This window comes from Hyla sarda, chromosome 2 (genome assembly GCF_029499605.1).
Source record: "Hyla sarda isolate aHylSar1 chromosome 2, aHylSar1.hap1, whole genome shotgun sequence".
In the NCBI taxonomy this organism is placed as follows: Eukaryota; Metazoa; Chordata; class Amphibia; order Anura; family Hylidae; genus Hyla; species Hyla sarda.
Window position 1 is genome coordinate 330,053,408 of NC_079190.1, and position 16,139 is coordinate 330,069,546.

Here is a 16,139-nt window from a genome sequence, read left to right on the forward strand (position 1 = left end):
GTAAAGCAGGGGTATGTGGTGCATGTGTAGTATCAGTGTGTGTGTGATATGTGGTAAAGCAGGGCTATGAGAGTGTATGCGTAGTATTACCATGTAGAGTATGTGGTAAAGAAGGGGGTATGAGAATGTATGTAGTGTATATAAGAGAATGTATGTGGTATATAAGCATGTATTTATGAGGATGTATGTGTTGTATCTGGGTGTACAGTATGTGTCAGGGGGTATGTGGTGTATAAGGGTGTATATGAGGGTATATGTGTTGTATCAGCGTGTACCAGAATGTGGTAAAACAGGTTATGTGTTGTATCAGGGAATACAGTATGTCTCAGAAGGTAGGTTTTGTATATATGAGGGTATATGTGATATATAGGCGTTTAGGTATGCGGTTGAACAGTGTGTAGTGTATGATCAGGGTGTACAGTATGTGATAACGCCAGAGGTATGCAGTGTCAATATAGTATCAGGGTGTACAGTATGCATCAGGCGGTATGTGATGTATGTAGGGTATATGTGTCTATGTATGAGGATGTATGCGTATTATAAGGGTATACCGTATGTGTCGTATCACTGTAAATTGTATGTAGAGTATGTGTAGTATCAAGGTGTACAGTATGAGGATGTATGTGTAGTAACAGTGTGTACTGTATATGGAGTATGTGTAGTATCAGGGTGTACAGCATGTGGAGTATCAGAGTGTACAGTATATGGAGTATGTGTAGTATCAAGGTGTACAGTATGAGGATGCATGTGTAGTATTGGGGTGTAACGTATGTGTAGTATAAGGATGTACAGTATGTGAAGTATCAGGGTGTACAGAGTAATGATATATATGTAGTATAAGGATGTACAGCATGTGAAGTATCAGGGTGTACAGAATGAGGATATATATGTAGTATCAGGGTGTACAGTATGTGGAGTAGAGATGAGCGAACTTACAGTAAATTTGATTCGTCACGAACTTCTCGGCTCGGCAGTTGGTGACTTTTCCTGCGTAAATTAGTTCAGCCTTCAGGTGCTCCGGTGGGCTGGAAAAGGTGGATACATTCCTAGGAACGAGTCTCCTAGGACTGTATCCACCTTTTCCAGCCCACCGGAGCACCTGAAAGCTGAACTAATTTATGCAGGAAAAGCCATCAACTGCCGAGCCGAGAAGTTCGTGACGAATCGAATTTACTGTAAGTTCGCTCATCTCTAATGTGGAGTATCAGAGTGTATAGTATATGGAGTATGTGTAGTATCAAGGTGTACAGAATGAGGATGTATGTGTAGTATCAGGGTGTACAGTATGTTGAGTATCAGAGTGTACAGTATGTGTAGTATCAGGAAGTACAGTGTGTGGAGTATGTGTAGTATCAGGGTGTACAGTATTTGGAGTATGTGTAGTGTCAGAGTGCACAGTATATGGAGTATGTGTAGTATCAGGCTGTAGAGTATATGGAGTATGTGTAGTATCAGGGTGTACAGTATATGGAGTATGTGTCGTATATTGCATATGTGTAGTATCAGGTTGTACAGTAAATGTAGTATGTGTAATATCAGGCTGCACAGTATATGGAGTAAGTGTAGTACAGTATGTTGAGTATCAGAGTGTACAGTATGTGTAGTATCAGGAAGTACAGTGTGTGGAGTATGTGTAGTATCAGAGTGTACAGTATTTGGAGTATGTGTAATATCAGGCTGCACAGTATATGGAGTAAGTGTAGTATCAGGCTGTACAGTATATGGAGTCTGTGTAATATCAGGCTGTACAGTATACGGAGTATGTGTAATATCAGGCTGTACAATATATGGAGTCTGTGTAATATCAGGCTGTACAGTATATGGAGTATGTGTAGTATCAGGCTGTACAGTATATGAAGTATGTGTAGTATCAGGGTGCACAGTCTATGGGGTATGTGTAGTATATTGCGTATGTGTAGTATCAGGGTGCTCAGTCTAAGGTATGTATTGTATCAGGCTGTACAGTCTATGGGGTATGTGTAGTATATCGTGTATGTGTAGTATCAGGGTGCACAGTCTATGGGGTATGTGTAGTATATCGCGTATGTGTAGTATCAGGGTGCACAGTCTATGGGGTATGTGTAGTATATTGCGTGTGAGTAGTATCAGGGTGCACAGTCTATGTGGTATGTGTAGTATCAGGGTGCACAGTATATGGAGTATGTGTAGTATCAGGGTGTACAGTATATTGCGTATGTGTAGTATCAGGGTGCACAGTCTATGAGGTATGTGTAGTATCAGGATGTACAGTATATGGAGTATGTGTAGTATCAGGGTGCACAGTCTATGAGGTTTGTGTAGTGTATTGCATATGTGTAGTATCAGGGTGTAAAGTCTATGGGGTATGTGTAGTATATTGGGTATGTGTAGTATATTGGGTATGTGTAGTATCAGGGTGCACAGTCTGAGGTATGTGTTGTATCAGGGTGCACAGTTTATGAAGTATGTGTTGTATAAGGGTGTACAGTATATGGGGTATGTGTAGTATATCGCATATGTGTTGTATCAGGGTGTACAGTATATGGGGTATGTGTAGTATATCGCGTATGTGTTGTATCAGGGTGTACAGTATATGGGGTATGTGTAGTATATCGCGTATGTGTTGTATCAGGGTGTACAGTATATGGGGTATGTGTAGTATATCGCGTATGTGTTGTATCAGGCTGCACAGTCTATGGAGTATGTGTAGTATCAGGCTGTACAGTATATGGGGTATGTGCAGTATCAGGGTGTGTAGTATATCGCGTATGTGCAGTATCAGGGTGTGTAGTATATCGCGTATGTGCAGTATCAGGGTGTACAGTATATCGCGTATGTGTAGTATCAGGGTGCACAGTCTATGGGGTATGTGCAGTATATCGCATATGTGCAGTATCAGGGTGTACAGTATATCGCATATGTGCAGTATCAGGGTGTACAGTATATCGCATATGTGCAGTATCAGGGTGTGCAGTATATCGCGTATGTGCAGTATCAGGGTGTGCAGTATATAGGGTATGTGTAGTATATCGCGTATGTGCAGTATCAGGGTGTACAGTATATAGGGTATGTGTAGTATATCGCGTATGTGTAGTATCAGGGTGTACAGTATATCGCGTATGTGCAGTATCAGGGTGTACAGTATATAGGGTATGTGTAGTATATCGCGTATGTGCAGTATCAGGGTGTGCAGTATATCGCGTATGTGTATTATCAGGGTGTGCAGTATATCGCGTATGTGCAGTATCAGGGTGTACAGTATATCGCGTATGTGCAGTATCAGGGTGTACAGTATATAGGGTATGTGTAGTATATCGCGTATGTGCAGTATCAGGGTGTGCAGTATATCGCGTATGTGCAGTATCAGGGTGTACAGTATATAGGGTATGTACAGTATATAGCATATGTGTATTATCAGGGTGTGCAGTATATCGCGTATGTGCAGTATCAGGGCGCACAGGCGGCTGGGGAAGGGTTAAGCTGCCCTCTGCCAGTCTGGTGCTGGCGGTAGCGGAGGGGGCGGCTCTGGCAGGCAGTGTGGCTGCTGATCCAGTGTGTGGAGATGGATGGGGGGAGTCTCGGCGCTCGCATGTGAAGGCAGCAGTAGCAGTAGCTCTGGCTCCGCACAGCTCGGCTCCTCACACTCGGGCGGAGAGGACGCCAGCACACACTCCTACTGAAGCCATAGCCAGCTCCATGTACGACCGGAGGAGAGCACCCGGGAGGGCATGAGGCGGGCACCGCACTGACATAAGGAGGACATACTTCGGGAATACTGAGCGGACCCGCCGCGGCTCCCATGTGGATTACCCCGGTGACGGTGTGAGGCTGCCGGTGATGAGGTGAGGACAGGCTGGACATGTGCTGACAGGACAGGGCAGGGTGGCTACAGGCTTGGCGGGATACCAAGCAGACTTGTAGGGTTGGCAGCCCGGAGTTGTGCGCGTATTGCCCGTAGGCAGCAGGAGTCGTCCCCGTCACATCCCCTATGTAGCCGTGTACATGTGCGGTTCAGCTGCGGTAACCCCTTCAGCCCCCGGCAGGACCTGTCAGCGGCTCCGTACTGGATTGTGGGTAATAGTGCACTGCAGGTGCCATCATCATCACTATCGGTACCGCACATCACTACTGCCCATTATGTAACCGGTGACTGCAGACCATAGACATGGCATGGCCACCGGACTGCCATCTGACTGCTGGTGGGCAGACATATACAGTATGTATACATTGGGGCTTTCCTGTATGAGGTTGTGGCAGTATATACAATGCTGGTCATTAAGTGTATGTCTATTGTCTGCTGCCAGGACAGTGGCACAACCCCCCCCCCCCCCCCCATGGCACTCTCCATACCACCCTCCCCTGTCATTGTATGGATGTCTGCCCCCATCTATAGGAGCGTGCATGGTGCAGTGCACGCTCATCACACTGGGGCCAAAGAGGATGAATTGTAAATGAGAAGATTAAGGTGAGATGAGTGATGGCTGCACTGGGTGAATGGAATTCCTCCTAACATACACACATGTACCCTTAGGAGCTGGCATGGGGAGAGGGGTAGTTAGCAGTGCCTCTCTATGCCAACCTATATATAAGGCACAGTCTCTAGTCTGCATATTGTCAGTCACCATTACTATTCCTACCCTTCATGGCCTGAGGGGGGTCTGTGATATCCCTATGGCGTAAGTGATGAGGAGACTGGGGATTTCTCATTTACCACCCATGCCTGTCGCCGAAAATCACGTGAAGAGCTGGCACTCTTATGTTCCAGTGTCAGTATTATTTCTACAGCACATTACAGCCTCCCTGTGCCCGCCGGGGACCACAGACCCATTTTACCATCTCCTTTCATCTAATGGGTATTGTCCTTTTGTTGGTAGGTACCAGGACACTCGGAGAAAACCTGCAGGTATGCATGGCGGAAATATGCAAAATGTCTAAGCCAGTGTTTTCCAAACTGAGTGCCTCCAGCTGTTGCAAAACTACAACTCCCCATGCTGGGAGTTGTAGTTTTGCAACAGCGTGAGGCACCCTGTTTGGGAAACACTGGTCTAAGGGGATCCTTCTTCTGTCATATACAGGGATCTTCCTCCAAGAATAAAAACAGGTGCCACCGCAGGTGCCCTCTGCATCCTGGCACTGGGGTATAGCCGTTCCTCTGCTTCTTTTCAATCCCTAGAGAAGGACGTCAAATGCCAGGTTAGAGAACATACGGGGCCTGGTAAATAGGGAAAGCATATCTTGTGCCGATACCAGGCTGTACATTCAGGAGGATGTCGGATTGTAGGTTATGTTGAAAAGCAAACAGACTGGCATGGCATGGCATGGCGAGGATAAAGAACTTTTACTGATCGCCAAGCGTGCGGCTTTGATTTCACAGAAAGGGTTCACTGGAGAAGTTCTCCCAATATTCCGAACAGTCCTTTATTATGCTGATTCCCATAGAGATCTACTAGAACTCTTCTATATACATGGGCTGGGTTATCCCACTGTTTAGTCCTGATCTATATATATAGAAGGACAAGGTGCAGTACATGGTGGGTATCTCTGAACCCGAATACCCCCCACGGCTGGGCAGGTATCTGCGGTTCGGTGCGGAGGGGATAGGGGGGAGGTTGTTCCTTTCTGTGGTTTTATCTTATTTTATCCTTTATGTAGTTGTGAGGGTTTATGAACCCACAGCTGATATAGCGTAGATATAGATAAACCGCTATGTGTTCTCTATGGCGGGCAGTGGATAGTGGCAAAAAGCAAAGTGCTATATAGATGAAGACAGATTTGATCCCCCGCTCTATCGTGTGCGGTGTTTTCTATTACAACATCAATGAAAAGTTATTTATACGTCATGTTTTGTGGTATCTTCTTGGTTAAAGATCATGTTTGTCTTACTATGCATAAAGGCCCACTTATACCATGTTGTTTTTTTTCCATTTTTTTTTCTATAGACCAGTGTTTCCCAACCAGGGTGCCTCCAGCTGTTGCAAAACTACAACTCCCAGCATGCCCGGACAGCCGAAGGCTGTCCGGGCATGCTGGGAGTTGTAGTTTTGCAACAGCTGGAGGCACCCTGGTTGGGAAACACCGCTACAAACAATGCATTTGGTCTATGCACTGGGATTATTGGAAATACTTTCCTTAAAATAACGGAATTACCTGAGCAGTGTGTGTGTATATATATATATATATATATATATATATATATATATATATATATATATAATGTTATTATCAGAATTGCCCAATAGCCTGTAGCATGCTAATAAGGGGAATAGCAAGCTCCAAAACCCCAATAAACAGATTATAGACTGCTGTACTCTGCAGCCGGTTGTCTGTGAATGAATGGGAAAATGCTGTAGAGTTTCATCTCCATCACAGATAATAATGTGATATCTATAATGCTCCAATGGTGGAGGTTCACTGTAAGGGGCAAGCAGTGTACAGATCTCCCAAGGTGAGAATACATGACATTTGATGAGATCTAACAGCAGGACTAAAGCCTTTATAGTGGGAATCTCAAGTGATCAGAGACTCTCACAGGCATTGTATATGGGAATATAGACTCTCACAGGTTATGTAGTATTGTATATGGGAATATAGACTCTCACAGGTTATGTAGTATTGTATATGGGAATATAGACTCTCACAGGTTATGTAGTATTGTATATGGGAATATAGACTCTCACAGGTTATGTAGTATTGTATATGGGAATATAGACTCTCACAGGTTATGTAGTATTGTATATGAGAATATAGACTCTCACAGGTTATGTAGTATTGTATATGAGAATATAGACTCTCACAGGTTATGTAGCATTGTACATATGAATATAGACTCTCACAGGTTATGTAGTATTGTATATGAGAATATAGACTCTCACAGGTTATGTAGCATTGTACATATGAATATAGACTCTCACAGGTTATGTAGTATTGTATATGGGAATGTAGACTCTCACAGGTTATGTAGTATTGTATATGAGAATATAGACTCTCACAGGTTATGTAGGTAGCATTGTATATGGGAATGTAGACTCTCACAGGTTATGTAGCGTTGTATATGGGAATATAGACTCTCACAGGTTATGTAGCATTGTATATGAGAATGTAGACTCTCACAGGTGATGTATCATTCTACATGAGAATATAGACTCTCACAGGTTATGTAGCATTGTACATGGGAATATAGACTCTCAAAGGTGATGTAGCATTGTATATGAGAATATAGACTCTCACAGGTTATGTAGTATTGTATATGAGAATATAGACTCTCACAGGTTATGTAGCATTGTACATGGGGATATAGACTCTCACAGGTTATGTAGCATTGTACATGGGGATATAGACTCTCACAGGTTATGTAGCATTGTACATGGGGATATAGACTCTCACAGGTTATGTAGCATTGTACATGGGGATATAGACTCTCACAGGTTATGTATTATTGTACATGGGAATGTAGACACTCACTGGTTATGTAGCATTGTACATGGGAATATTGACTCTCACAGGTTATGTATTATTGTACATGGGAATATAGACTCTCACAGGTGATGTAGCATTGTACATGGGAATGTAGACTCACAGGTTATGTAGCATTGTACATGGGGATATAGACTCTCACAGGTTATGTAGTATTGTATATGGGAATGTAGACTCTCCCAGGTTATGTAGTATTGTATATGGGGATGTAGACTCTCACAGGTTATGTAGTATTGTATATGAGAATATAGACTCTCACAGGTTATGTAGCATTGTATATGAGAATATAGACTCTCACAGGTTATGTAGCATTGTACATGGGAATGTAGACTCTCACAGGTTATGTAGTATTGTATATGGGAATGTAGACACTCATTGGTTATGTAGCATTGTATATGGGAATGTAGACTCTCACAGGTTATGTAGTATTGTATATGGGAATGTAGACACTCACTGGTTATGTAGCATTGTACATGGGAATATAGACTCTCACAGGTTATGTAGCATTGTATATGGGAATGTAGACTCTCACAGGTTATGTAGTATTGTACATGGGAATATAGACTCTCACAGGTTATGTAGCATTGTATATGAGAATATAGACTCTCACAGGTTATGTAGTATTGTATATGGGAATATAGACTCTTACAGGTTATGTAGCATTGTACATGGGGATGTAGACTCTCACAGGTTATGTAGCATTGTATATGAGAATATAGACTCTCACAGGTTATGTAGTATTGTATATGGGAATGTAGACTCTCACAGGTTATGTAGCATTGTATATGGGAATGTAGACTCTCCCAGGTTATGTAGCATTGTACATGGGAATGTAGACTCTCACAGGTTATGTAGCATTGTACATGGGAATATAGACTCTCCCAGGTTATGTAGCATTGTATATGGGAATTTAGAAGGTAATTCATATCACACAGTCATTGGATCTCTCATTCTGCCCCCGCCCTGGGTTTTGTGGACCACTCTATGCCCAGCTCTATTTTGCAGCCATACACTATTTGATGTCCAGTAGTGGATTGTTATAAAGCCTAGCAGACAGGTCACATTTATTCCCTTAGAAAAGGACATTGGCAGGATTGTAGATGTCAATCATTGAGGTTCTTCCTGCTATAAATACTTAAACATTTGGCAGATATTGTCTGACAACTCGCAGTGAACCAAGGATGCCCCTAATGTGACACTATGCCGCTGCCAGCGTTCAGTGCCCCAGCGCAGAACAGATAGACTATGATCCTTGACACTTTGCTATACTTGTGTGGCACCAAGCACTTTTATAGCCCTTTTTTCCTTACCTTAGCATAACGACAGTATGTCACTCCTCACCCTTTCTTTGCACATGTAACACAACGTCTGTCTGCTTTTTCTGAATGGTCTATAGCAAGCTTCTGTTTGCCGAGCTTTACATATAGGTGCTCTGTGCTGTACCTAGTGATAGGATAGAAGGGTCTATTATATGACCCCACTTGTCTTTACCTTTATAGTTAGAGATGGTTCTTGCTGGGTGATCGTGAAATGCTCACATTATAGAATGTGTCTGTGCCGTTCTGCTCTTGTAAGATTCTACATGCAGCAAATAAGACTGGAAGGGAAAGGCAATTGTGGTGCAAGGCGTTGATGGACAGACACGGATAGCAGCTCATTTCTTTATTTTACAGTAAATCTCTTGGCATAAACTGATGATTCCAGGATTTTCGGGAGATTGATGCCACCTTCAGCTTTTTACCTTCCAAAATCTCACATGACATCTCACAATTGATCTTGGAGGATTTACCTTGCTGCTTCTTCCACTCTACTTTCTTTTGTTTCACATATTACCAGCAGAGGGAGCATTTTTCATGCAAGTGCCTGGGCATTTCAGGGTGCCAATCAGATGCCAAGGGCACCGTTAGCCTGGTTAAGCAGACATGATCACTTTCACTATGTCTACGACACAGGGCCATTCACAGCCAATCCAAGGCTAGTCTGTGTCCATGGCTCATGGCTTGATGCTTTTAGTGGGTTGTTGGTCATTTTCTTGTCAGTAAATCCAATATTTGCAGTGCTTTGGCTTTTGTTTTTTACTTTCTTACAATCTTTACTTCTGCAAGTTACGGCCAAATTAAGAAAATATATCAACTGTAACATGTTCAGTCAGGGCGAGCAGACACCTGATATCTATTCAGCAGCACATACTTACTTAAGGTGTGCCACGGTCAACATAGCCCTAAAGCCCCGGACCTGTCACTTGTCATGTTCAGCTCTGGGATCCTTCTGACAGTCACTGAGTACAGATGGGCACAAGTCATGTTTTGCTTGCTTGGTCAAAGTCATGGTTATATTCTGCCCACTTCAGTGCAACCAGTCACGCCATTTGACTGCCAAGCTGGCCTTTCACTTCTGGACTAGGACCAGGGCTGATCTGTGCATGAGGCAGGTTGAAGGTCTCGCCTCAGATGGTGCTCTGCTAGTACTGCATGGGGCGACAGATCAGCCTCCAGCCCCATAGTCCTGCACACACTTATTCTATATTCCATTTTTGTTAGTCGTTTTTACTACATTTTACAGTAAAAACCACCACATAACGCCATGTGCAATAATTCCTAAGGTATAAGTGAGTGTAGGAGAGGCTTAAAGGGTACTCTGCTGCTCAGCGTTTGGAACAAACTGTTCCGAACACTGGAGCCGGCGTTGGGAGCTCGCTACATCATAGCCCCGCCCCATCATGATGTCACGCTCCACCCCCTCAATAAAGCTGTCACTCCCCCTCCCATAGACTTACATTGAGGGGAGGGGCATGACATTATGAAGAGGTGGGGCTATGACGTCATGAGCTCCCAGCGCCAGCTCCAGCATTCGGAACAGTCAGTTCCAAACGCTGAGCAGCGGAGTATCCCTTTAAGGACTTGACAAATAAGTCCTCAAACCTTGACTGCAGAGAGGATGAGGGGAAGATGACAGAGGTGTATCTACTATGTTTGAGAAAAGTGGTTCTAACCATTGTCGGGTTCATTTGGTAACATCTCTATATCTGTGTGATACTTAGTGTATCTAAGCTACCTTGTGTGATACTTAGTGTATCTAAGCTATCACATATGAAGTTTTATCATGTTTTACACTTATGCACCCAATTATATATATATATATGTATATATATATATATTTATATATATTATGATATTAGTGTATCTAAGCCATGCTGTGTAAACTACTGTATGTAAGTATCATGTGGTAATTTAGTGTATCTGATCTGATCAGGTGTGTATTCGGTGTATCTAAGCCAATCATGTGACAGTAGTGCCTATTATCTTTGACACTGGTACATTTGACAAGAAGAAGAAGGTGTATATGCACTCACTGCAGGGAACACATCACCAGGTCCAGGAGTCCGGGATCACAGGAGCAGGTCGCAACGATGAGGAGCGCTCAGAGGCAATGCCAACCGTACGGCTGGCGTTGCCTCTGAGCGCTCCTCATCGTTACGACCTGCTCCCGTGACCCCGGACTCCAGGACGTGGTGATGTGTTCCCTGCGGTGAGTGCATATACACCTTCTTCTTGTTGATTGCTCTGATTCTTCAGCTATATATGCACCCTACAGGTATCATCTTTATATATTGGACCCGGATCCCCCACTGCTGTACGACATTGATTCTCGGGATCGTATCATTGGTATACAGTGTCACTGAGAGTGCTCTCCCCATTTCCTCTACTGCTCCGTTTGTGTTTTACTGGTACATTTGAGCCCATCCTGTGTAGTGCTGGTGTATCTTAGCCTGCTATGTGTTCCAGGGAACGGCGCACACTGTATCTGACAGCAAGCAGTGTTAGTGAATGTCAGTAGAGGATATACACTGCTTTTTCTGAGCATTCTTGCAGGACGTGGAGTGCAGGGACGTGACCAGAGAACTTATTAAAGGAGTGGCGTTAGCTTTGTAGTTGTTGAGTTATCAATAAAGACGATTTGGCTACGGAGATCACCAGATCTACAGCAAAACTCTGTGACTTATATGGAACTATTTCCAGGGCCTGTGGGTAGGTTTTAGGATCATATTCATTTACATGGGATACATTTGGAGATTTTGGTCCATTGGCACACTGCCAATCGGCAACATAGAGGAAAGGAGGAGGGCTGGTATGATGGTGATATGTTCCCTGTACACTGGTATTATTTGGTAACTCTATGACTATTATTTAGAGGCCATTTCAGGTAGCAGAAAAGAATGGTCCCTGACTAGGACTGGACAGCTCAGGCGTTTCATATAAGAAGGAATCAGTCTGTGGCTGTGGTTCCAGTCTCGGTGTCCGCGTTTTATTCCGCTCTGATGCTGGGAAAGTAGTAGGCAGGGAAGACGCCTAATCCAGGGATTGAATGCCCCGGAGGGATGTAAAATTAAAGGAGGGGGCAGGTCAGTTTAACAGCATGCTTTCTGGAGCAAACATTACACATGCTAATAATTCCTGTCTCTCTCCAATGGAGCTACAGTATGTCTATGCAGTATAGTGAGAGGCCACAAAGCGGCTCTGTTAACCAGTTCACTGCCAGAAGAGGGGGATCAGCGTTGTCCTGTTAGGGCACCAAGCTCTGAGCCCTGGTTTAGCTTCTAGTACTAGTGTTATAGATGGTGTGCTGATGGTCCTGTAGCCAATATATCGATCACTTTAGGCCAGATTACATTGCTTGATGTATTAGTCCGGCCAGGATTCTCGGACAAGGCTCATTCATCATATGAGCGTGCTATGATTCAGACACCTTGAATAAATGGCAGATATATAGGCCCAGATTTATCAAACTGTGTGAGAGAAAAAGTGGAGTGCCTTTCCCAGAGCAACCAATCACAGCTCAGCTAACGAGCTGAGGTAAAGTGAAAGCTGAGCTGTGATTGGTTGCTGTGGAAAAATCTCTCCACTTTTTCTCTCACACAGTTTGATATATCTGGGCCATAATGTAGGGCTGATAACATATCACCTAATGGCGGTTTATGGGAACAAACACCAGGCATGAGTGGACATGTACAGAACCTACAGAATATAGACAAAGAAAAGTGTCATATGTACATTGTATGCATAGTATCAATATAGGTACAGGTGTCTGTGCCCGGAGCACTAAAGCATTATCAACAAGGCACGGTGTCGGGCCTCTCATAAGGGGAACCGTCGCCCTCCGTGGTAGAATAAGATGGAGTTTAATGGGGATACAGCAGCTGGTACATTTTATGCCAGCTTGACAATCTGTATGGAAGATAGAAGGCTGTCTGGAGGAGTGATGATATTTATACCCCAGCAATAGATACCGGCAGCACCGCATTGTATCAGATAAATGCACATCGAAATAACACAATTCAGCCTCCTGTATATTAATATATTCAGCGCTCACAATAAGCCAGATGATGCCACCTTGGATGCTGAAAGGGTTCCAGTCTTCTCTAAAAACCGCCTGCAGTGTGAGGTAGGTACCAATTTCTATTAGACTCCATACGGCAAATGACTAGCTAGTGGGGGATACATGCGGATACATGCGTGCGCCGAGTATCATCAGTCACATGTTTACTCAGCATAGATCATCATCTCTGTATAGACATTACTACGGCATAATATTGCTCTGGTACCACGCAGACAGCAAGGTTTCATCCTCCATATTACTGAAGTGGCAGGTGAAGGCGTCCTGTGCATATTTCTGGAAATAGAGAATGGCGCACAGACCCTTACTCTTACATAAGCTCTCCCACGTACCTGGGTAGCATTACGTGATGTTGGCTGCTGCCAGGTATTTCTTTGGCCCAATTTCTATAAAAACTTGGCTAACGTTGCTGCAGCAAATACATATGTTGCTGAATTATGTTCTGAGCCAATATCTTAGTTCTTTTGGAACAGTCCAGATGTCATTTCTAGGTGGACATAAGGCAATCATACGTGCATTTCAATGAATAATGAATATCCCCCCCCCCCCCATTGGAAAAGATGTGACATTTCATGTATCTGGCGGTTTATCTGCCATGAATATAATAGGTCAGGTAAGGAACAGAAATGCTAAGGGTCCGTGTCTGCTGGCAGTATTTGCGTTGCTCATACTATCTCAATGAAATATTCAGAAGCACCCCTTCCCGAATTACTTCCCAGCATTGGCCTGTATTATAGCATCAGATCTTACTGATTGCTGGCTAGAGACATATAGATCAGTGGTTTCCAACCTACGGACCTCCAGATGTTGCAAAACTACAACTCCCAGCATGCCCGGCATGCTGGGAGTTGTAGTTTTGCAACATCTGGAGGTCCGCAGGTTGAAGACCACTGTTATAGATAATACAGTGATCCCTCAACTTACAATGGCCTCAACATACAATAGTTTCAACATACAATGGTCTTTTCTGGACCATCATAAGTTGAAACCTGACTCAACATACAATGTACAGAAAGTCCAGATCTGTGAAACGTGTCAATGGCTGGAAGAACCGACCAATCAGAATGGGCATTCACTGGTAAAACCCCTGTATTACTGAAGTGTATGCACTGACTGGTGTCTGGTAGCGCCCCCTACAGTACAGGGAGGTATTACATGTTCTGTACTCTTTACATGTACCAGGGTTAGCTGCTCCTTTGGACACCAGGTGGGGGCGACTCCATTACTTTTTTAGGACAGTGTTTGTACTGTACAGGACCCCGAAGAAGCTCCTGTCCTCTACATAGACCAGTGTTTCCCAAGCAGGGTGCCCCAGCTACAACTCCCAGCATGCCCGGACTGCCAAAGGCTGTCCGGGTATGCTGGGAGTTGTAGTTTTGCAACAGCTGGAGGCTCCCTGCTTGGGGAAACACTGACATAGACAGTGATTTACAGCTCCCAGCAGATCTTTCTTACTTTTATATGTAAGGACTTATATAGATAAAGTAAGTTATCTACTTATTCTTTAATCCTCACTTTTTCCTATTTTTGGATGACATTTTGGTGCCTTTAGAACCAATTACCAGGTTTCCATAGAGTTCTGGTTTCAACATACAATGGTCATCCCAGCACCAATTAATATTGTAACTTGAGGGACCACTGTATATAGATGATATTTCGAGCTCAGTGCTTTGGATTGCACAACCTTCACACTACACCTACAGTGTCTTTGATATCATGAAGTGTTCAGTCTGGGATGCGACTGTCTCATCATAGACACCTCACACTGACACGTACTGTGTTATGCCTTCGCTATAGGCTCCATTGACACGGGTTGCTATGCTACAACATCACATCTAGTTACGCACCTTTTCACCTAGTAGCCTCAGCCTTAGAGAAATGTTTACATACACTATTACAACAGCTTCTGCCAAGTAGTCTGTCTGGTGGGCTTTCATTTAGGACCACTGCAGACACCATGAGGAGAAAGCCCCGGATGCCATTCCACATCCGCTGTGTTACACAAGCCAGTTCTTGTAATTAGGGGCACAAAAACACAGGATTAGGTGCAGGATGCCAGGGATACTTGGAATAAGCCAAACCCATAGGCAAGTTATTGCGGCTTTCTGACCTTTTTTTGTAATGGGGAATCTTGGGATTTTCTGATCACATATCTAATGATATGCGAGGTAAAAAGTAGGGATCGACCGATTATCGGTATGGCCGATATTATCGGCCGATAATCATGATTTTGGGCATTATCGGTATCGGCAATTATCTTGCCGATAAGCCGATAATGCCCCGCCCCCCGCACCGCCCCCACCACACCATGACCGCCACCCCCCGACCCACCGCACCGCACCACCGATCCACCGCACCGCGTCGCACCACCCACCGTGATGCTGGGCGGAATACCGGTATGGATTTTTGCCCATACCGCTATACCGGTCGGGCCCCTCCCCCACCCTCCAAGTCAATAAAAAAATTAAACTTACCCGTAATGGGGGTGGTCCGGGCCATCCATCCTTCCTGTAGTGTCCGGGGGCGTTCCGGGTGAAGAGTGAACCGGTCCGGGCTGTCCTTCTTCTCCGGCGGTCATCTTCTCCACTCCGGGCAGGCTCCGGCCTAGTACACTGCATAGACGCCGCTACGCCGTGACATCCGCTGTGTTACACAAGCCAGTTCTTGTAATTAGGGGCACAAAAACACAGGATTAGGTGCAGGATGCCAGGGATACTTGGAATAAGCCAAACCCATAGGCAAGTTATTGCGGCTTTCTGACCTTTTTTTGTAATGGGGAATCTTGGGATTTTCTGATCACATATCTAATGATATGCGAGGTAAAAAGTAGGGATCGACCGATTATCGGTATGGCCGATATTATCGGCCGATAATCATGATTTTGGGCATTATCGGTATCGGCAATTATCTTGCCGATAAGCCGATAATGCCCCGCCCCCCGCACCGCCCCCACCACACCGTGACCGCCACCCCCCGACCCACCGCACCGCACCACCGATCCACCGCACCGCGTCGCACCACCCACCGTGATGCTGGGCGGAATACCGGTATGGATTTTTGCCCATACCGCTATACCGGTCGGGCCCCTCCCCCACCCTCCAAGTCAATAAAAAAATTAAACTTACCCGTAATGGGGGTGGTCCGGGCCATCCATCCTTCCTGTAGTGTCCGGGGGCGTTCCGGGTGAAGAGTGAACCGGTCCGGGCTGTCCTTCTTCTCCGGCGGTCATCTTCTCCACTCCGGGCAGGCTCCGGCCTAGTACACTGCATAGACGCCGCTACGCCGTGACGTCA

The 16,139-nt window shown here is 44.7% G+C and overlaps 1 protein-coding gene across 2 annotated transcripts in view; it reads left to right on the top strand.

The window, feature by feature from the left end:
* Positions 1-3,553: 3,553 nt before the first annotated feature.
* Positions 3,554-16,139, top strand: part of PLXNA2 (plexin A2) — a 325,654-nt gene continuing 313,068 nt past the window's right edge. Inside the window, exon 1 of one of the 2 annotated variants that reach the window (XM_056557949.1) lies at positions 3,554-3,821. The gene's annotated coding sequence lies outside the window, so the exon portion shown is untranslated. Of the gene's footprint in view, positions 3,822-12,376; positions 12,895-16,139 lie in introns of those variants that run through there. The other variant, XM_056557950.1, reaches the window with a different exon arrangement.